We start from the raw sequence: 24288 nt of genomic DNA, 5'->3' as shown, positions 1-24288 counted from the left end.
TTTCGCAAAGACTTCTTCCCCTGATTTATTCACAATAATCATTGCCGCTGAGTATATAACATTTTCTTTGGCATGTTTAATGCATATGAACTCTGTGTCAATAATTGCTTTGGCCATTATTCTGAAATAAAAGGTAGTTTCTATGATTTTGTTTAATTAATATTTTTTTTTTTCAAGATTGGCCATGATCATTGTACACACTAGGTCGAAGTCAACCCGCCTTTTCACCGTCATTTCCTCAAAACATCGGGTACTTATTCGTTAGACCATAATCGAGTCATCTAAAGTTCAATGTTAACCAATAATGAGTATTTACTTTAAGTGGAAAACAGGGTAACTTTAGGTTGGAGTTGAACTACTTTTTCACAGGCGCCACCTTGCACCTGGCTCTTTGTGTGTTCGAACATAATTTCATCCCTAAAGTTCCGTACTCTAGTTTAACGACTTTGCGGTCGCTTTATAGTCTTAAAAGTATAGAGAATTTAGAGAAACTACCTTATTGTCAATATATTGATAATGTATTTAGATCTCGTGATACTTACTCTAATTCATAGTTCCATAAATATTAATACAATACTGGTCTATAATGCAATTTGTTTTTTAATTATGATAATAATCGATTTTCATAGTTATAACACTTCAGGTAATATTATAGGGTTCTTTTATCAGTCATTTCAACGAGATTATTTATATATACAGTTTTTCCCACTGAGGTTGGGTTTTAATTTCAATATGGGTGCATCATTTGGCAGTGCCGCCTTTGAACTTGGAGATGTAAGCATATCGAAAAGTCGATAATTTTCCCGAGACGAAACATTTGGGCTGAGAAATTGGAGTTCAAATACTATATCATTTTTACCATTTTCGGGTATATTTAGGTACATTAAATACACTAATAATTGGTTTGGGAGGTGCAGGCCCTCCAGAGTGGCGGTTATGTCATTCCTTCGCATATTTTGACGAATGATTTTCCGGCACAACTGAAGTGATGACGATGGGTTATTTATTATCTTTACTATAGAGAAACTTAGGTTTACATGTGATTGGAAACAGCATAATTGCTCACACACGATTACGTCTAACCCAGGAACTATCTTCGTTCCAAAATATTCATCTTCCTGGAATAAACTCAGGGTTATTTTCTTTATGTCTTTGTAATCTCTTGGGGTAAACTGGAAAATTGCGGATCCCATTGAAGGGTTTATCGGATTTAGATACGTTTTATCTACACCATTGACGCATCAGATTTTAAGAAGGCTTTCACGATTTAACATATGTCCTTGGTTTATTAGTATGGAGAGAAATTTAATAGGCCAAATTGTAGTTATATTGTTATCATTTTGATCGTACCAAATATTGTCGGTGATATATTTAGACAACGAGCTATACCTTGTTGTTGGGATATGTTGTATTAAAATTCGGAAGGCCAGGTTGGCACTCCGTCTAGTGTGCTCTAGTGTTCTTGTCATCGCACGTGCACTAAAATTATAAAGCACCAGGCTTGCCGTTAATCTTAGGATGATTCTTAGTTTCAACCTTGTCTTTTGAGATTTTAGAAGATAATATAGTTTTGGACAATCCATATTTTCTACTGCTTCAATAAGTTCCTCTTCTTTCATTAAATTGTCAACAAGTCCCCATTCCCTTAGCGGAGCATTAATATTGTCTACACTATGTCTTATCTTAAGGTTCCATAAGATTGCATCTTCTCGTCTACGTTTATTTAATTGTTGATGGCTTAGGTATCTTATCATGGTTACGTTTTTTTTTGATTATTCTACTAGATTTTAGGCTAATATAATCAACATACCGTATGGTCGCTTGTTTCGGCGATTCCCTTAACCATTGGTTGAAGGTCTTCACGTACAGTATCTGTAAATGTGCTGGTATATAAAATTTATCATTAATTATAAAATAAGTGGTTACTTAGTAGTAACATATTTTCAAAATGGTTGTACTGCTTTGAGGTATAATAATGATTATGAAATAATTAAGATAGTTAAATAGTTGGTTATACAGTGCGTCGCTTAGCGCTATGAATTGGATGATTAATTGTAATATTTGCTGTTTGCTTGGCTTTTCTGATTTATATTATTTAACTTCTATTGGTATCCTTTGATTCCTAGTTCTGTCAGATTTGTTCTTCGTAAGAAATTACTGCTCCAAGAATAGATCCAACGAGTAACAAGATGTCGGGACTGAAAGTAATTTCTGAAGATTAGTTCCGGAACCAGTCCTCCAGGACCAATTCCTGAACTAAGCTCCAAAAACTAATTCTAAAATCATCCACTCTCCGGACACAACTTCTCATGTATGAGGCTTGTTTGCTTGTTTTCTTCGTAGATTCTTTTGAGTGGTTACTTTTGTTATAATAAATGTTCTAGTAGTAAAATCAATGTAGGGTAATTCTTCCGGGTCGCTTTTGATAGATGATTTGATCTTCTCCTGAGAGTTCCCCGGCCAAACAGTCATGACGAATGGGAATACAAGGCACCACACCTCACGACCGCTGCCCAATGATTTAGGGTAGTTTTATCCAACTTCAAACCGTAGTTTTTCATTATGTGTTGATCACTTTTCGTAAGTGCATTGTTATTTCTCATAAGAGAGCTAGGGCCAAACGGCAATAGGATGTTATATAGATACCATCCAACATTGTCTTTTTGCCACAGCTTCCCACGACTGAGGGGCCCTCTGTTTAAGAAGTTTGACGAATAAGCAGTTGTAGTGCTTGCCAAGCAACGTCTTATTGTGCAATAAAGTCTCGTATCCCCGTAACTTTTTCTCAACAGAGGGTGAAAGTCAAGTGGTTGCACGGTGGGACAATATACACCATGCTCATCCCTGGTTCTAACCTTCTATGCTTGGGGGTCCCTCCGTTTTCACTATTATACGTCATGTGGATATTTGAGTCATTTTTCCTATACTATTTTAAGGTATTTATGGTGTTGTCAGCTGACGGTTATTTTATTTTGTTTTTATGAATTAGAATTGCCATGTATACTCTGCTTTTATTAATTCTTGAGAGAAGAAAAAAAAATTATTGTCATCTTGGAAGCGTATAAGGTACTACTACTGACTTTTAGTTGGAAGTATCTTTTACCTGATTAAAGTGGGGTTTTGGGCTTAAATAGTTATGTAAAGGGTCGTATTATATTGTTCGTTAGTATATTCTAGTTAATACTATATATCAGTTTGAGGGAAACTCTGAAGTTTTCTGTTATAACTTTAATGTGGGATCCAATTTCCATACTTGTTGAGTCCTTATTTGTAAAAAAAAATTTCTTAAGTAATCTATAGTTAACGAGGCAAACTTTTTTTTTTAAACATCTCATTTTTTTTTAAACGATTATGGTTTTAGCGAGTTTTTCACTAAGGCTATATTTTGAAATTATATGCTTATTTTTTAAGACTTTCAAAAATTAAGCTCTTAAACTGTAATGCATTTTCATTTATTTTTATATTTTATTTAGTTTTGATCAGTGAGACTGAAATATTTATTAATTTATTTTCTTTAGCTTTGTACATACTTAATTAAAGGTGGTTAATTTATTTTATATTTAAGTTGATCCTTTCTTAATTGCTTATTTTGATAGCTGTAGTTGAGTTGAGTCGCGTGAAAAGTCACGTATTGATGTTTACTCAATTAATTTCCTTCGGAACATGTAGGGATAAATTCCTTCCTTCAGTCTAATTTAGAATTACCCTACCTTGATAGAGTACAAAGGCTCGTTAGTAGGGATTAAGTTTTCCCGTTCAAATGCATCAACACAACACATTCGCATTTAATATGTTGACTTATTCTTCCTCCGTGACAGAGTTATTGCCACGTGGTGGAGGTACAATATTATTTAAAATTTTATAGGAATATGTTTACACGTTTGATGATTCTGAAGAGAATTTGTCTGATTTGTCCATTATGACCTCGTGGCGCCATGCGTTAATACCACGGAGGCGTTGCACGAAAGTGCCACGCGACTAAAAAAGGAGGGGGCTCATAAATTTGATTAGATTATTACCTATAGTATCTGTAATTCTTTTTCTTCGGTATTCTATCGCGATAATCTTTACTAGGTTATCCTTGATTTAAGGAGAAAGTTCGAAAATTTAGCTTTATTCTATCTTTTGATTTAGGGTCTTTGAAACGTATGTTTGAACAAAGGGCAAAAGTACTTTACAGATGTTAGAATCTATTCACTTGCTCCTTTTTTATGGCTTCAATTTTCGCTTGATCACTTTAGAAATTACTCTTTAGTCATTCATGCTTCGTATAAATGTTAGTTTTGTTTTATTAATTTTAGTTATACACATATGCTCCTAGTGACTGCGTATTTTTTGAACTCTTGAATACCGTACTTTCGCCAGGCTTAAATTATGTGAATAACATGTGGTATACCATGCTATATTTCTTATTGGGGAAATTAAGGATTAGCAGAGACCTGGGGTCGTAACTGGCTTATAAGGTTAGTAGAAATCATTAAATACTGTCTTGTGATATGAGTATTTATGACTAATCGTCAATTTTTTGGAAGGATTTTCTTCCTTTTGCATTAATTGGTTATTTTTTGCATTGCTTTACATCTGAATTATTTGGGTTATTAGAGTATTTCGACAGATCTATGTTAGTTTAATTTAGTCCTACTCGTCTCTAGCGGTATGTTACACGGTTTGCATCAATTGTGAGAACCCGCAGAAATTGAACCACATTTCTGAAGCAGAATATGTCTGCTATTGTCATATAGCTATTAGCCTAATTGCACGTTGTCATTTCTTTTGGCGCCACATTGAATTTATGGTCCAATTTTATGATACTTGCTACGTAATTGTCGTTTAAATACTTTGGGAATTATGATACTTTAGGAATTAACTGACTGGTCTTATGTTTTACCCTTCTGACAGGCTATTTTAGTAATTTATTTGTCTTATATACAGATGATGTAGGACTGACTGCAAGATCGTAAGTGAATAATTTTTATTCAATATTAGGTTCGCATTTGGTATTACCAATCATGATTATTTTCCAATCACAGCTCAAAACCTCTCCTAAGTTAAGAAATTGTTTGGCCTAGAGGAAACTTTTCCTTTTGTTATTTTTTTTTTACAAGTTATTCTTTTATACCCTAACCGCGCGGTTCATATGTATGCTTTGATTCTATTTACGGTAAAATTGGTTGAGTTTATTGCTGCAATTTTTAGGGTTCGGGATGGTTATATTATCCTTTGTCTATCGGCTGTAAGCCTTCCACTGCTGTTGCTAACTATTGCAAAACTAAGGTGTTATTTAGCTCTCGTTAGTTACAATTTTAATTTATGGTTCAACAATTATTTATTAGGGAAACATATCCTCTATAGTTGGCATCCAAAGTTGAAATATTAATCAATACGCGTTTTTTTATATATATGCATATAGCGTATAACTGGTCCCTGGACCATCGGCGAATGGTCTTATCGCAAGACTCGCCACTCTTTGCCATCCCAGCCATGCGGTTTCGTTTCCTATTGCTAACGCCTTTTCTAAGATAATTTTTAGCTAAAATTATTGATATAATTTTGTTTTTTTTGCGATTGTTTTATCTTTCACTTAGCAACTGTACAGCAATAAAGCTATTTTTGTTAATAGCTATACAATTACTGGTTTAATTAGCTTAGACATTGGCTACAAATTAAGTTCATGGCACCACCATTTTGATGGCAAAACGCTTCCTCGATAGAGGGCCATCTCAAGTTAAAAAAAAAAAAAATTAATCAATGCTTCTTCTTTTTTCTTTGCTTTAATCTGTCTTATTTGCGACTCGCAGGTACGATATCTTACAATTTTGTTAACTATTTTACATATTTTTTTGATTTAAGGAAGGTTTATTTTGTCTTTGAAATTGTTTAATCTGCACGAATGGTTACAGTGATTACTTGTCGAACTGATTTTACTCATGGTTTTGTCACAACTGGCTTAAAGATATCTTAATTAGCGTTCGACTACGCCACTACAAAATTTCAAATAAACGAATCGTTTAAGAGGTTCGATCATAAAAGTCTCCCTTTTTGGTTTTCATATGTCTTTTTTGAGGGTTGTCGAGGGGTCTATTTTTATGACTTAATAATTACGCCGCTCTCGTTGTTTTATTTGTATCTGCAGATATGCCTCCTATTAAGGATTATATCACATTTCTATAGGTCATAATTTATGCATCAAGACCGGAATTTTGAATTCTTGATTTTATGATTTTTTTTTCTATGATTCTGCCTTTCGGGGTTACTGAAATTTTGTAATGCATTGATCCTAATCGATATTTGATCAAACATGTGGTTAAGGATATATTAAAAGTATTAACTTTTGAGATTGGACTATATTTTTGCGCCAAAAGGACTATTAATTACAGGTATGTAATTAGCTCCGAGTATACGACGGTATACGGGTCAACAATTTTTTTTGTGAAGAAGAGGAGGAACAGGGAGAGTATTTTGATTCGAGGATATTATGCGTACGTTTGGAATCATAGGTATTAATTTATTATTGTATCGGCGTTTTATGCGGGGTCACTTGAATTGTGTACGCGATTGAGTAGTATGTTTTTTTTTGAAGAATCACGACGTTAAGCTTCCATTTGATTTTTCGAAAGGTGGTGGGTGTTATTTGTAGGTCTCTTTTTTTTGAAAAAATAGTTTTAGTTACTATTTGAACCAAGGCCCCTTTTTTTGAGTTTTATAGTGAAGACCGGTTGCTAAGATTAGGCATTTACTTAGGGTTATTTGAACTGCGTAGGCGATTTACAACGTTGAGAGGGGTAGTCTGAATTCAGTAATAAAATTGCGAAGGGAGGTTTTTTTTGTTCTTTTTTTGCTTGTTGAATGGCATGGGTCTTTAAATAATTAAGTTTGATTTGAACGTCCACAGAATGCCTTCGGCTCCCATTGATTGTTTTAAAATATTTTTTTTTTTACTAATAAGGACGATTTTTCTTGATAATTTAATGTTGTTTTTTTTTCATCACATATCTTGTATATGGATTATTAATTCACGTAAGCTATAGAGGAAAAGATATATATAGCCTTATTAATTTCACTGGAAGAATTATTTTGTGAAGCTTTTGAATTTATTACATGCACACGGGCAACTTACAAGTAATATCCATACTTCCAAAGTTATGTTGTTTTTTTTTATACTTAGGGAAATACTATATTCTAATCAATAATTAATCTAGTTTAACGAGTTTTCGCTCGAATATTGGGTTATTTACTACTTTTTGTCGCTATACATCACATTCTATAAAATGTAGTCATTTTAATGTATTAGAAGGGGATTTTGACGAAAAAGAATTTTTACTTTTTTTTTCAATTTATTCTCTTGTCTGGTATTCCTTAGTTTTCTGTACCTTCTGGCAATGGTTGGGTTTTGGGTGTTCCTTGTGGTTCATTGATTTCTGAGGAATCTTGGCCCGTAATAACATTCTCTTGGGCGTCAGGGTACTGGGTCCTCGTGATTATATTATTATCCATTGGAGGATTCCGTTGATTAGTTTCCAATTGGGGTTTTATGTGGTGATGACGAGCTTGATTTGGAATTGCAAAATATACAGGTTGTGATGGTCCTTCGTCTCAACCCTTAGTAAGAAAATTTTCCAGATGAGGACTGAGGGGTGGGTTAATTTCAACTGTAAAACGCGTTGCAACTATCTTCTCCAAATTTGAGCAGAATTATGCTTGTTTCTGAAGTTCTCTGGTTATTTCGGTGTGGTTCTCCTTCAGTTGTTTCTCTAAGCTGTCCTGTTGCATCTGAATTATTTCTTTCTGTGCTTTTAAGTGGTCGTATTTATGCTGCAAGTCTAGGATCTTTGCCCTTTGGGGTGCCAGGAATTCTTGTATTGCTATTGTGGCGGATAGAACAGTATTATTTCTATATATTTTTGTACTTCTTTACCGATATCCTGCATTTTGTCGTATAATACTTGTAGTTTTAGGATTTTGTCGGGATAATTTTATCCTTGTATAAGCGTGTCATCGCTTATTGATTCCATTTCGTCCTGGATTTTGGCGGTTTGTTCTTTCACTTCCATAAACTGGGCCTCAATTAACTTATCCATTTGTTTCGTTACTAACACCTCATTTATTTTCTGGTTCATTTTTTCTTGGGATGCCTTAACCTCGCTAAGGGATCTAAGTATGGTTCCTATCATATTCTCAATTTTTAATTTTTCTTTTATCAATTGGGCCGATTCTTCTAGGAGTTTCGATCGTATTTGAAATAGCTGATCCATATTTGTTCTGTTTGTAACGGGGTTGCACTAGGTATTTTTTCTTTTTGGAGGAGGGTTTGAACAATCCTTGTTCTTCTTCTATAAACGTGGTCGCAAAAAATGATCACTTTTCCCAGCGTCCCCCTAAAATAAAAGACTATAAACCATGTAAAAATATACATGTGATTATATTTTTCATATTTTACTCTTCAACGCCTCTAAAACTTTAATTACGTATATCCAATAAACCGTTCCAGGTTCGCTAAAAAACATACAGTTTTTTTTTTAACAACGCCTCAAACAATAAAACTTTTTTTAAACAATAAAAACTTTAGCGTAAAGAGCGAGGCGTTGAGGAGCGTTGAGGAGGCGTAAAACCTTGTTTCTTTTACATGTGATGGAAATTATAATTTAATACGTATTTAATTTTAATTTAAATTTAATATGTATTTAATTTTTCCTGTTTTTTAAAACGTATTTAATTATAATTTAATATGTATTTAATTTTAATTCAAATTTAATACAAATTAACAGCGAACCTGGAACGGTTTATTAACTAATTTCTTATACGTCTTATAATGAATATATCTAAATATGGATAATTTCAATTTATATAATTTCAATATACGTGATGAAATCACTGTAAGACTATAAACCATGACATAGTGATCACTGTAAGACTATAAACGCCTCCTCAACGCCTCCAAACAATATTACAGTTAGACGTTTCACTGTAAGACGATCACTCTGTTCACGTCTTAAAAACAATAAAACTTTATACACTAAAATAGGAGTGACATATTTAGCGTAAAGAGCGAGGCGCTGAGGAGCGTTGATTTTAATTCACATGAAAAAAAAAATGTTTTCTGTAGCACGTTTCACACGTTTGATACGTGGTAGGTGTTTTTGCAATATTTAATTGCAATAAAAACTTTAGCGTAAAGAGCGAGGCGTTGAGGAGGACAGAGTAAATTATAATTTCCATCACATTTAAAAGAAAACTTGTTTTACGCCTCCTCAACGCTCTTAACTCCTCGCTCTTTACGCTAAAATTTTTATTGTTTAAAAAAAGAGTTTTATTATTTTAAAAAAAACACAATAAAAACTTTAGCGTAAAGAGCGAGGCGTTGAGGAGGCGTTGATCATTTTTTGCGACCACGTTTGACGTTTCACTGTAAGACGATCACTCTGTTCACGTCTTACAGTGATCACTGTGTCATGGAATGGAGTTACAGTTAGCGTTCAAGATCATATTGAGTACGTTCGTGATGGAAATTATAATTTAATACGTATTTAATTTAAATTTAATATGTATTTAGTTTTAATTCAAATTTAATACAAATTAACAGCGAACCTGGAACGGTTTATTAACTAATTTCTTATACGTCTTATAATGAATATCTAAATCTGGATAATATCAACCACTGAAGAGTAAAATATCAACAATAGGAGGGCCCGGGGAGGGGGGGTAGAAAAACGTCTGTAAAAGTCATGCACTCAGGTAATGAACTGAAAATACTTTTTTAATTTAATCTAACTACTTTGGATATTTTTCTTTTCGAAAATGTTGAAAAATTTGAACATATTCGAGAGCCCTTTGAAGCATCAAAGGGTTCAACAAAACAATTTTTTTATTTCTGTTTGTGTATCATTTCTTCTGCTCCACCATTTTCCAAGTAATTCCCCACTTATATTCAAATAAAATATTGTGTTCCTTTTTAACATTCCTTATTTTTCAACTCCAATACTTCATCTGTCATCTTTGAAGTCTCATCTTCTCGCTTTTCTGAACTCTTTAATTTATTTTTATACTCTTCAATCTGCAGCTGCCATCTTCGTTTTTCATTATCCATTTTCTTTTCAAGCCTATTATTTTCTTCAGTTAATCTTGACTTCAATTCATCAGCTTCTTTTCTATACTTCGTCATGCGATTTGCCTCTTTTCGAAAAATACTAATTCCTTTTTCAATTTCTAATAAACGAGAATCTATTGCAGTTTTTGCAGCTGGCGTGTTGTTATTTTCGATCTCAATGAGACCAGCATGCTTCATTATCCGATTGTAATTGTCAATGTTACACAGAATCTCTTTGAGAACCTCACTTGCTTCATTATTATACTCACTTACTTCATTATTATAGAACCGGTTTTTTTAGTTCGTTTCTTTCAGCTTAGAGTGATGCAAGGCCAAGAGAAGTGACAGAATAGATGTAAAATATATAATTTGGGCTATATATTTGCAGATAGGGAGGGGGTAAAGTATTTGAACAATGTGAAGTTAGAAAACAATTCTTACTTCATAATATGCAACTTAATTGCACCTAACACACAAGGCAGGCAGACCCGATATATTCTCCCCCCCCTTCCTAATGTGCATATATATAGCCCAAATTTGTTTCTAAAGTATTATATTTTACCATAAAAAGGCATATTTCATTAGAATGGAGCGTCAGAGAAACATAGAAGAAGAATATTATGTAGGGGCTATATTATACAAGCACTAAAATAAAAAAAAAACCTGTAAACATAAAAAAGAAAACACAAAAGTGGGTTTATCAACCAGATTCCCAGAGAAATTCCCGGAAAATTCAACAATTTCAACAAAAAAAATCCATGTTTATCGCTGGTTTTACAGAAACTGGTTTCACTGGTTTCTAGTTTCACTTTTACTTTATTAAACCAATTTCAACAATAAAAAATCCATGTTTATTGCTGTTTTTACAGAAACTGGTTTCACTGGTTTCTGGTTTTACTTTTACTTTATTAAACCAATTTCAACAATAAAAATCCATGTTTATCACTGTTTTTACAGAAACTGGTTTCACTGGTTTCTGATTTTACTTTTACGTTATGAAACCAATTTCAACAATACAAAATACATGTTTATCGCTGGTTTTACAGAAACTGGTTTCACTGGTTTCTAGTTTTAGTTTTACTTTATGAAACAAATTTCAACAATAAAAAATCCATGTTTATAGCTGGTTTTACAGAAACTGGTTTCACTGGTTTCTGGTTTTACTTTTACTTTATGAAACCAATTTCAACAATAAAAAATCCATGTGTATCGCTGGTTTTACAGAAACTGGTTTCACTGTTTTCTGGTTTTACTTTTTCTTTATGAAACAAGTTTCAATAATGAAAATTTAATATTCATTACTGGTTTTAGTTTTGATTCCGCAGAAAAATTAATACGCGTTAGAACAAATAAGTTTTTTCGTTTTTTTTAGCAATGTCTAAATTACAATAAACTATTAAAATTATAGAATCAATGTTTTCTCTAGCATCGTAAGCTACTATTGGGAGGAAGGGGGACACCATGGGTAAGGGTCTACGGCCTTTCTGAACTCTGAACTCTTTCTGAAAGTTTGACTTTCTGGACTCTTTTTTTTAAACAGTAAAAACTTTAGCGTAAAGAGCGAGGCGTTGAGGAGGGCACAGCCCCTCTCATATACGGAATAATTTCTGTTCGTTTTAAGATTTAATGTCGCTCCTTACTTTCAGTTTAAAAATTTTTTTTTTTATTTAAAGGCTGCGAAAGCGAGGGGTTTGGGGGGCGGCAGCCCCCCAGCTGTGCCTCCTAATTCCTGTACGTTTTAAGGTTCGACCTTGTAACTCAGCCTCTTTAACTCTTTAGAAAGCGTAGTTTTTTTTTAATAATTTCTGTACAAAATATATATATATATATATATATATATATATATATATATATATATATATATATATATATATATATATATATATATATATATATATATATATATATATATATATATATATATATATATATATATATATATATATATATATATATATATATATATATATATATATATATATATATATATATATATATATATATATATATATATATATACATATATATATATATATAAATAAAGAAGAAGAATATTTACCTTTAAATAATAATTGACCTTTTAAAACCTTTTATTTATAAGAAAAATGATAGTCGTTTGTTGTTCTTATTCTGTTCAATGGCCTTGAAAAAAAGAAAAAATAATTGTGTTGTAAAAAGCTTCTACGTTCCTTAATGACACGATAAGGCACGATTGTAGATGTGAGGAAAATAGACCCAGTACCGCAAATGATAAAATAGTATTAAATCATTAAAGGCTAGCGAACAGAAGCTACCTCCAGCTGATAATCTTCTGTCTAGTAATAGTCTTACAATTTTCTTGGTCACTTACTCATTCAATAGCGTTGCAGCCTAAAATTCAATTGATTTTCTATTGCTGTATACTAATTATGTATTTAATTCTGTGTTTCAGTGTTTTCTTGTCTCATGATTTATCCTTGTAGAGGCCAGCGCAATTGAGTGGGACGACAATAATATTTTTCTATAGTTATTCGAAGATACCAGCATAATAAAATCTTTAAAAACTTTTACGCAAGCTTATATTACAAGGTCGGATTTGTAAGAAATGTCCTTCTAATTTTAGAATTAATACCAAGTTGCTATGAATCCGGCTTAAGGCAATGTCCTTTCAGGGTATGTTGAACCCAATGAACTTATCTTTGTAATCCTTTCCCTGTACACAATTTCCTTATTTTGCAATAGAAACCCTTTCTTAGAAAGGATTGAATTTAGCAACGTTTGTTTGACAAATAAGGGGAACATATCTTTTGATATAGCGTGACACTGACGAGGGAAGTCAGTTGGGTTTTTGGCTTTGCTCAAGCTTCTCGTATGCATGTAGAATGTAAGTCTAATGTGTTCCTTGCTTTTTCTTAATTCTATTATGTTAAAATCCTAGTAAATGGGTATATATCCCATTCTTTAATATTATTCTTAGATTCTCTTAAGCAGAAACATATTAGTCTTAATATATTAGTTATAATGCTTGCTTTCCTTTAATAATAATAAATTTCAATTCTAGCAATTATATGAATAAGAATTGATCTTTGATTGTGAATAATAATTATTGAATTTTGATTTATAATGAAATAACGATTAACTAGTCAGTACTATTCGTAGTCAGTATCTAGCTATTGAAGAGTGAACTCCTATAATCGGATTACATTCCTTACCCCCAGGGATTCAGGGGAGGGGGGCTGTCATCCTCAAAGACATTATTTGTGGACCTTTCAACTACGTTGAACAAAATGGCTGTCTTAAAATTTTGATTGATGTGTTTAAGGAAATGATAGACGTGGTGGTGGAGGGCTGGCTGGCCTCCAATCACTTCCAAATATTAACAATGGCACTAGCTCTTTCAATTCCCAATCGAATGCCCGTTTTGAAATTTCTGCGGTAACTCCTTTTATACGAAGTGCCCCAGTGAATCATGACCAACTTGGCCCGAAACAACCAGGTGATCAGAGACTTGGCTTTAACCAAGTTTGGCAATGTCTGCAGTTGGCAAAGACACTGTTTGTTTACACTCTTCGTGTGCCTTCTTTGCCTTTTGTTTTCTCATCTTGCCAAGTTAAAAGGATTAAATTTGATATTGTTTTGGACTTTGCCATTGCGTAATTTGATGCAAGTGTAGAATTCTACGTGCGGATTATAGCATTCATTATGGCTGTCACTCAAGCAAAATTTTATGAAGGAATGAAACGGATTCAGGCGTTGCTGGATAAAATATTAGCAGAGCAGAAAAGTTTTTCTGTCTCAATAATTTCCCTTCAAGATGAAGTTAGGCAAATATCAGCTGAAAATGCGAATCTACAAGAGGAATCTAAAAAGCTTCGAAATGATCTAGAGCAAGAAAAATTGCGGAGTAAAGATTTGAAGAGCAAGATTTTGGACATCGAAGTAAGAGAAAAAAAGTTGAATTTGATTGTTCAGTGTCTGCTAGCTGAAAAACATATTCAATCAGCGAATAGCAACGTAAAGTCTCTTGTATCTGACAACTTGCAAGTTACTAAAGACATTTCGGTCACCAAGTCCAATTGTCTTACGAGAAATATAAGTTCAGACATCACTCGTAGGAAAAATTGTGTTCAATCGGCCCCTGTTTTTATATCGCTAGACACAGATCATAGCATTCATGCGATTCTAAGTTAAGTGAATAAGTTGAAGGGTAGTGGAATTCGCATTCGCACTGATCTCCCACCAAAGCTAAATTTCCTACGGAATGAGCTATTGTCTAAGGGAAAGGACATGCGTGATTCGGGTTCGGTTCATCTTCCGCGTATTAAACAAAAGGGGAATAAATTATGGCTCGAGTTTAAAAAGTCTCCGTCTTCACAGTGGGCTAAGATTGACTAGTTACGGTGATTAATAATGACATTCGTTTGGTGAGATTATTTTTATTACTTTATGTAATGTTTCTCTGTTCATAGGATCTATTATTTTTATTTCTTGTGAGGTTTTTTGTCTCTCTGTAGACTTATTATCAGTTTATTTTCTGTCTTTTTTGTTTGTTTCTATCATTTTTATTTCTTGTGAGGTTTTTTGTTACTCTGTATCTTATTATAAGTTTATTTTATGTCTTTTTTGTGTGTTTCTATTAATATGAATTAATTGAGAACAATAATTTTTTTGTATCATCATTTTATGTTACAATGAATAAGTTCAGTTTCTTTTTCTTGTTTCTATTTATTTTCAAGCAGTTTTTTTTTCTTTTATCATTATTTTGGAGTTTTCGCGGGTTTAGTTGTTTTTGGTATGGTAAAACTCAGACGGTGTGAATTTTGTGAAAGTTACTGCTTGCCCTGATCATAACTCTGATTATTTGCATTGGGAGATAATTGTATTGGGGATAGACTGAGAGACCTAGAGTCTAACCCTTTTGACTTTTCCATTTTCCAGAGCCATGATAAATTTTTTGGAAATGAGATAAATGATGGTGGGCTAATTAATTTTCCAAAATGTAGATATAAATTACCTTCCGAGGTTTCTGATCTTCCCAATACCGGGGTTGTGAGAACAGGATTTTTAAATTGTAGAGGTTTTTTTGTTCACAGGATGATCTTGTCGATGTAGTTCATAAGCTATCTTGTCATGTCGTTGGATTCTGTGAGGCTTTTCTTATAGACACGGCTTCTCATGTTGCTTTTCCTGGATATCAATTCACTTTCAAAAACCGACTGACAAGGCGCCAAGGTGGTTTGGCAGTATTAGTTAAAGAGGGTATCTCTTTTCGACACCTTGCAAATCTAGAAGGTTCTCACGAGGAAATGCTTTTTGAAGTAATGGTGACTGAAATTAGTCTTGGAAAAAAAGATATAGTTTTTTGCGTAGTATACCGACCTCCTTCTTCTCCAGTTAAGTCTTTCCTCTCTAAACTCCATGATTTTTTGCATCAACCTCATTTTCAAAATAAAGATGTTATCCTCTCCGGAGATTCCAACATTGACCTTCTAGAAGCTTCAAATGAAGCTTCTGTTGATTTATTTTCTTCTTGCTTTTCTGCATATCTGCTTCCTACTTGCCTGATACCTACAAGAATTTCACCTAGTTCTGCTTCTCTCATTGATAATATTTTTATATCCTTACCAATTAAATCAAATTTTGCTGTTTTAAGTGATATATCGGATCATGTCCTGCTGGTTTCAGATTTAGCTTTTACTTATAAAATACCGCAGGTAAGTAGGGAACGTCAAGTACGGTTAATAAATAAAATAACATTAAAGCACCAGAATGAAAGCCTCGGTCTATTGGATTGGCAGGATGTAATATCCACGGAGGATACAGATGTGGCAACTGATACTTTCCTAAGAAATTTCAATTGCTGCCTTGATTCTAGTTGCCCATTTGTTACGAAGAAAATGTGCAGAGAAAAATTTTCTATAAGGCCGTGGATAACGTCTGTAATTTTGATATCAGTTAATAAAAAAACCCAGCTATTTAAAAAGTAGTTAAAGAATCCAACTGATTATAATATTAAAAATTTTTAAATCTTCAAAAATAAATTACCCGCACTGATACGATTGTCGAAACGTAGGTATTATAAAGAGGCTTTCGAAGAAGCTCAAAATTCTCCTCGCAAAACGTGGTCTTTAATTAATTCTATTATTAAAAAACAAAGGAATTCTAAGTTGCCTGAAGTTATTAGTTTAGAAGATGGCTCGACTACTAACAAATTGAAGAAAGTGGCTGATGCTTTGAATACTTATTTCGCTAGTATAGGAGAGAAAATTGTTTCATCAGTAATGAACCAGTTTGATTCACGTAGTAATAAACATTTTTCTTCATACCTTCCATCTCTTCAAAGTAATTCAATTTTTCTTACGCCTATTTCTCGGTCTGAAATAAAAAAAATAGTGTGTGATATAAATCCAGGTAATTCAGCGGGAATTGACGGGTCTAGTTCTATAATTGTTAAAGAAATATTGTCTGCAGTAATTTTGCCATTACAGCATATAATTAATCTTTCATTTAAAACTGGAGTTTTCCCGTCTGCTTTTAAAGAAGCGAGGATAATTCCGCTTCACAAAGGTGACTCTCCTGAAAACCCATCAAATTACCACCCTGTTTCTATTTTGTCAGCATTTTCTAAAATATTTGAGAAGGCAATTTATAAGAGGATCTATGATTCTCTTAAATCGTTTCATTTTTTTATAAATTCCCAGTTTGGTTTTAGGTCTGGACACAATATTGAGCACGCTATCATTGCTCTCATCCAATATATTCATGAATGTTTAGATAGAGGTGAAATTCCAGCAACAATATACTTGGATTTTAAAAAAGCATTCGATTCTTTTTCGTAAATTGGATAATTGTGGTGTGCGCGGACCGGCGTTGGATCTAGTTAAATCTTATCTTGATAAGAGAAAGCAACGAATAGATGGAGGTAATTTTCTCTCTTCGCCTGTTCCTCAGTCCTCCATGGTTGGGTGCCTCAGGGCTCTGTCCTAGGTCCTCTGCTTTTTCTAGTTTATATAAATGATTTTCACCGCGCTTTGGCAATCCCATGTCTCAGCACGCATTTTGCTGATGATACGGCAGTTTCAATTTCTGAGAGGAATGACGAGGACTTGGAGGCAAAACTTGATACTGCATTTTCTAATGTTCTTGAATGGTGTTCTGCAAATTTTATTGCTTTAAATTTATCAAAAACTAATTTCATAATTTACGGCAGGAAGTCAAATATATGCCCTCGTATTACCCGAGTTACTTCTTCAAAGTATCTATTATCAATATATCGGGTGAATGCGATAAAGTACCTTGGACTTATGATTGATGAAAGATTATCTTTTAAAACACACATTCAAAATATACGCTTAAAGATTTCAAGGTATGTTGGTTTAATGCGGAGGTTGAAGCATTATTTGCCCCACTCTGCTTTACGAAGCATTTATTTTGCTCTGATTCAGTCTAATATTAATTATTGTTCTCTAGTATATTTATCTACATTTAAAAGCCATATTAAACCAATACAGATTTTACAAAATAAAGCAGTAAGAATCCTCAAACTTTATATTTCATCGCCTATTTCACTTCCAAATAAGTCTTCTACAGCATCTTTATATACTTATTTAGATATACTTCCAGTTTCTCAACAATTTACTTTTGGAGCAATTATTTTCAAATTTAATTATGACATTAATAAATTACCGCCATATTACCTCAATCAAAGGTTGTTCTCCCGATCACAAGATTTACATCGTTATAACACGCGACAAAAAAAGAGTATCTACATTGACAAGTATAGTACTGAGAGATCTAAATTCGCCCCGTTTGTGTCAATAGCCCGGTGCTGGGATGCTCACAAGGATTTTATTGATAAATTTTTTTCTATCCATTTACTAAAAAGAAATCTTAAATTTCATTTAGTTCAGGATCATTTTTAATCAAGTGTCTTTTTAATATGATTAAGTTGTTTGTTTGGATTGTTGTTCTAAGTGAATGTGGGCCTCTCGGCTATCTTTTAGTATGAATTTATATTTAATAATATTGATCTCTCTTTTTTTTTATTTATATTTATATTTGGATCCTGGACTAGCTGCTACTTTCATATTATTGTTGTATTATTGTATCTTTGCCGTCTTAATTATCTTTGTATTGTAGCGTAAAAATTTTTATTGTATCTTTGTCTAGGTCTAGTTTTTCGAGCTTGTCTCCCCATGGGTCTATATCAATTATATACATGTATATGTTAATAATAAAATGATTGAACTTCAACTTGAACTTAAACTAAAAAGTTATCTTCTTTAATAATAAAATCTTAGTTTTTCTTATACCTGTGTTGTCTTGTATATTTTATCACGATGATTAGGATTTTGTCAAGATATCTCTCTCACTTGGTTCATTTCGTCTATTGAGGCTTATTTAGAGGTTCTTGGGTCTCATGGCTTAGTTTGGGCATGGAGTCATCACCATGAGAAGAACCCCCCCCCTCTTACACTTGAAACCACTGCAGTATGGTTATCTGATATGCTGAATCTGATGGTGTGAATTTTATTAAGAATTTATGACTTTTAGGGGTTGTTTCCCCCTTTTTCGAAAATTAGGCCAATACTCTCAGGCTCGAAACTTACATATTTCAAATCGCATAAAAATCCGATTCTTTTGACTTGTCTATTGGTATCAAAATTCCGTTTCTTAGAGTTTTGGTTACTACTGAGCCGAGTCGCTCCTTACTTACAGTTTGTTACCACGAACTGTTTGAAAGTTTATTATGAAAACAAGTTTATAGCGACTTCAATAAAGAGCCCGAAACCCGTCAAAAACGGCTACAGATCGAAATGAAAAGTGCACCATTGGAATCAGCATGGTCTAAGACCTTACATAGAATTAATTAAAAAAAACTTTTTCCACAAAATACATTTTTCAAAAAAAGTAGAGAACTCCATTAAACCAAAAATGAACAAAAACAGAATCAAACAATCTACCAAGCATATAACTACCACAAACCAGCATCGAGAAATAAATGAAACCCAAAACGAACAGAAATTACAATAAATAACCGAGTCAAACTCAAAACGAGCAGAAATTAACATGAGCAGGGTTCAACACCCCTATGCTTTCTAAAAGCCAGAATATAATTTGCACTTTACTGAAAAAATTCAAATGAATTTGCATTGTCAGTTTAATATACATATGCTGATATTTATTCTTTAAAATCTTAATTAATTTTGATTTTTGAAGTTTTAAAGGTGAAAACGTTTAAAAGAATTTTTTTTCAGTAAGGTGCAAATTACATTCTAGCTTTTGATCATTTTAATATATTATGATCACTGGTCTGAGAAAGTTCACGGCCAAATTCTAGCAGCAAATTTGGATCTGCATGCAGCAGATGCTGTATACCACAAAACTTGCAACTTACAAACATCTTAATCTTACCACGAACTTGTATATTGGGCCCTGAATTTCCTACTAGCGGCAGAAATGTACAATGTTAGCCCAACAGTGAACTTTGGTCATCTCGATCTTTGCAACAGTTCAGACGAGCTTCAAGTTTTTTGTTGTTGCCAAATATGCGTTTCAACTCCCCCTCCTCCTCCTCGTTGTTACTCACTTTCACAAAACTAAGGTTCCACAGGCATACTGGACCTTACCTAGACCTAGTCTTGGGTGTTATTAAATTAATAAAAACATAATTTTTTTAACCGAAAGTAAAGAGCAACATTAAAACTTAAAACGAACAGAAATTATTCCGTATTTGAAAGGGCTGTCCTCTCCTCAACGCCTCACTCTCTGCGCTTAACTTTTTTTTTAAAGTAAAGTTGTGAAAAATAGTCAAAATTTAGCGTGAAGAGCATGGCGTTGAGGAGGGGGGGGGGGCCCTTTATATACGGAATAATTTCTGTTTTTTTCATATACGGAAAAAATCGTTTTTTTTATTTTATTTCTGAACGTTTACCAACTAATGCAGGTTCAATTTTTGCTCACCGTACATGAAAAATTAAAACACAATTCGCATTTTAATTTTGGCAGATTTATTCCGTATATGAAGGGTCGCCCCCTCCTCAATACCTTGCTCTTTACATTAAAGCTGTTAGCACTTTTAAAAAAGCTTCCTATTGTAGATAAACGACCCCTGTGTTTAAATTTTAGTAAACACTCAAACTTTAGCGTAAAGAGTAAGGCATGGAGGAGGGGGCAACCCTTCATATACGGCATAGTTTCTGTTCTTTTTTCAAATACTGCTGGTAAATCTGGGTCACCCTTCTATGAAATATACCCCTCCCCCTCCCGGAAAACCCGTTCATGGAAATTTCTTCCAACGTAAAGTGCACCCCCCCCCCCCCACCAGACGGCTTCTTCCTCGCTGAGAATCCCTCCTCTCTGTAAAATTGCTTGTGGACAATTCACCCTGAAAAAATCTCCTTAGAATTTTTTCATTGGAATACGACTTTAAGCTCTAATCGGTTTCTCGATCACTCCTGAAACTCCCCCTTCCGTGGAAATTATTTCCCAGAAAACGAAACGCGCGGAAAAAAGCCCCCGGATAATTCCCCCGACATATATTTTTGTGACCTTTCTTTTCTCCAAAAAAATAATTTCGGAGACCACACTGCCTTTCCATGACGATAAAATAAAAGTTCGAAATAGGGGTAAAATCCTTTTTAATAGACAGTGTACAGAAAATTCACAAAAAATACCAGATATTTCTAAGGGTAGCTTTAAAGAGTAATAATACTTTGGGTAGTTTTCTAAGTTCTGGGAAGGATCTAATTTTATTGGGGCAACAAAGTGGGGTTTATCAGATCCCATGTACTTGCGGAAGCTCATATGTGGGACGTACTAACCAGAGTTTGGAAATGAGATTATTACAATATAAAGATTCTATTTCTTCGGATTTAAAGCAAGATTCTAAGTCTGAAGATTTTACTTCAGTCCTTTCAGAACACCTTTTCAATTTTCCAGACCATTTTATTTTGTTCGAGAATGTCTCTTTGATTTCTAGGGATCGGGGTTTAAAGCAAAATTTTCGTGAAACTCTTAAAATAAAGAAAATCTTATTCAAGAATATTGCTTTGAATCGGGATACAGGTGAATTTGGGCTGAACTCTATCTATGATAATTTATTAAAATCTGACAGAGTAAAGTTCAATTCAGCCAATGCAATTGACCTTTGTCCAAATGTTATATCATTGAACCCTAATGAATCGAACCCAAGAAGGTCAAAGAGGCTAGCTTCCACATTTTCTTTGAAAAGAATTAGAGACTTAAAAAATATGTAGTTTTATTTCATTTCGTATATAAACTTTTGTTTTAAATTGTTTTAGTTTAGTTTTACTACTGATGACGGTCACTGTATATGTGACCGAAATGTCTGGTATTTTTGTGAATTTTCTATATACCGTCTATTAAGAAGGACTTTATCTCTATTTTGAGCTTTTATTTTATCCTCTAACAAATTAATTTAATATATGTTCCAGAGATTAAATGCGCGTTTTAAGAACTAAAGTTTGTCATGAATCTAACAAATCGTTTATACACTTGTCGTAAAAACATTTTTTCCAAAAATGGTGTGTATATTAAACTTATATTCCCCGATCATTTGAATTTTCTCCTGTAAAGTTTAAATTATGTTAAAGTATTACGGAAAAAATTACTGAAAACAAAATACATGAGAATGAATTTCACCTTTTTGAACTTAATAAAAAAAAAATTATTAAGACTTTCAGGAATAAATATCAGTATATGAACATTAAATTGACATTTCACGATTATTTGTTTTTTCTTCACAAGAAACATACTTTTACTGAATAAATTAGTAAAGTCTTTGAAAGATAAATGTAATTTCGATTTGTACCGTTCTGTGAGCTGTATAGTGAATATAATGTGACTGAGTTATTGTATTGTGAGCACGGGCCGTCCTAGCCGAGTTGTTACCGCACTAGAATTCAAATGCTGAGGTCAGGACCTCGAGTCCTTGTGTTACTGGTAATATGGTTTGGAAAGGAGGTCAATGGTGTGACTCTGCAAGCTCAGAGAGCGTCAACACAGCTCTGAATGAATACATGGAGAAATCTGGGGGAAAAACACATGAAGCATCAGATTATTTGCCCCCAACCACGCATTGTTCTCCTGGCCGAAAGGCATCGAATCCAGGGTTGGGTATTTGGTATTTAGGTTATGATAATAAATGTTGCTTTTATGACATTCGGAGTTTACAGATAGCATACTGACGTATTTCGGAGTATCTTATAAATTAAATAAGAATCTTGAATGAGTTTCTTGTGTCTTAGTTCATTTATCATTCTTGCCACTTTATTTTTGAATTTAGCTTTCAAACGAATGTATCCGAAATATAATTTACTTTGCGGACATTGAGAAGCTTCCCCATCTTTTTAAACTATGCTTAAACAAGCTCCTGCTGACCTTCTAAATTTGAAAGTATTCGACTCTGCCTTTTCAGTATCGACGGATGCGTTCCAAAAAACAAAATATTATTAATAATAACTAATTATTTATATTTGGTGAAAGATATTGCCAAAAATTAACCTTGTCGGCCAAACGCCTAGGGCCGATGAAAAAGGCAGCGTCGACTGCCTTTAAATTTAGGAGGTCAGATGGAGCATAGTTAAGTATAGTTTGAAAAGATGAAACAGCTTATCAGTATTAGCAGTAAAAATTTCGTGTCGGATATACCCGTCTGACAGCAAAATTCAAAAATAAAGAAACAAGAATAAAAAATGAACTGGGAGGAAAGAAACTCATTCAAGTATACTTATTAAACTTATAAGATACTCCTAATGACTTTAGTATACTATATGTGAACTACAAATGTTGTAAGAGTAACATTTATTATCATAATACCAAATACAATACCTCAACTCTTGATTCGATTCCTTTGGCCAGGAAAGCCGAAGGAAGTTTGGAGTTTGGAGAAAATCATCTAACACGGCCTGTTTTTTTTCCCCAGATTTCTCCAGGTACCCATTAAGAGCAGGGTTGACCCATTCAGAGCTAGGTCAGCTCTGACCGAGCTTACAAACTCATACTATTGACCCTTGTTCCAAACCAAACAATCAGGGACACCAGGACTCTAGCCCCTGACCATAGCATTTCAAGTCCGGAGCACTAACAACTTGGCTAGGACAGCCCAGGCACACAATACGATAACTAAGGTACATGACATTCACCACAAAGCTCAAAAAACGGCACAAACCAAAATTATGTTCATCTTTCAAAGACTTTACCAATTTATTTAAACGTGTCTGACATGCAAAAAAAATTCTGGAATGTCAGTTAAATATTCATGTACTGATACTTATTCCTGGAAGTCCTAAGATTTTTTTATTTATTCAGCTAAAAAAATGAAAATATTTTTTGCATATTTTGTGCTCAGTAATTTTTTTCAGTAATACTTTTAATATAACTTACACTATACTAAAAATTAAACAAAAAACAAATGGTCATTTAATATCAGTTTAATATATATATGGTGATATTTATTCCTGAAATTCTTAATAATTATTTATTGTGTTTAAAAAAAAGTTGAAATCTTTTTTTCAGTAAAGTGAAAATTGTGTTTTGGTCTTGAGAAGGCATGGGGATTTGTGGGTTTTGTGGGAAACAGTTGTTTTAATTAATTTCTGTTCGTTATTTATTGACATAGTCTTTTTCATGTATTTTTTCCACATATTTTCGTTTTTTTCTAAAAAAGACCCACAGTTTGGCCTGCTTTTTCTATTTTGGACAAGCATTTACAACAATTTTAAATCCTAATACAAATAGTATTGTTAAATTTACTTTTATGTCTCCTCAAGTTGACCTGAAAAATAAAACTTAATACCATTCCCAAAAAATTCGATGACTCTATCCCAAAAACTCTATCAGCCTGGATACACTTACACGGATATTGCTTTGCCACTTTTTTTTAAAATCTACATTCTCATGGTTCGTTTTGATAAGGTCAACATTCGCTTGAATATCCCTTTAGAGCCTCACCTTAATACCCTTAGCTTCTGTAGCAACAAAAGTTGCAGTAGCAAAAGTAGAAGTATACATATAGAGCCTTTGGTTTCTCCAACACTCTCTTCAACAGACGCTGAAAGTTTCAATTTAATACCACCAAACATTTCTGAAGCATATCTGATACGTCCTCTTGACGACCTGTGTGGGCATAGTGTGTTCCAATTTAGTTTAATACAGTGTCAATGTCTCCCAAATTTTTCGCCTTAATGCCCTTAGCTTTAGTA

This window comes from Artemia sp. Qi Xiang Cuo, unplaced genomic scaffold (assembly GCF_049724085.1).
Source record: "Artemia sp. Qi Xiang Cuo unplaced genomic scaffold, ASM4972408v1 HiC_scaffold_22, whole genome shotgun sequence".
NCBI lineage: Eukaryota > Metazoa > Arthropoda > Branchiopoda > Anostraca > Artemiidae > Artemia > Artemia sp. Qi Xiang Cuo.
The sequence above is the reverse complement of the archived record's forward strand: the minus strand, read 5'-3'. Positions refer to the sequence as shown.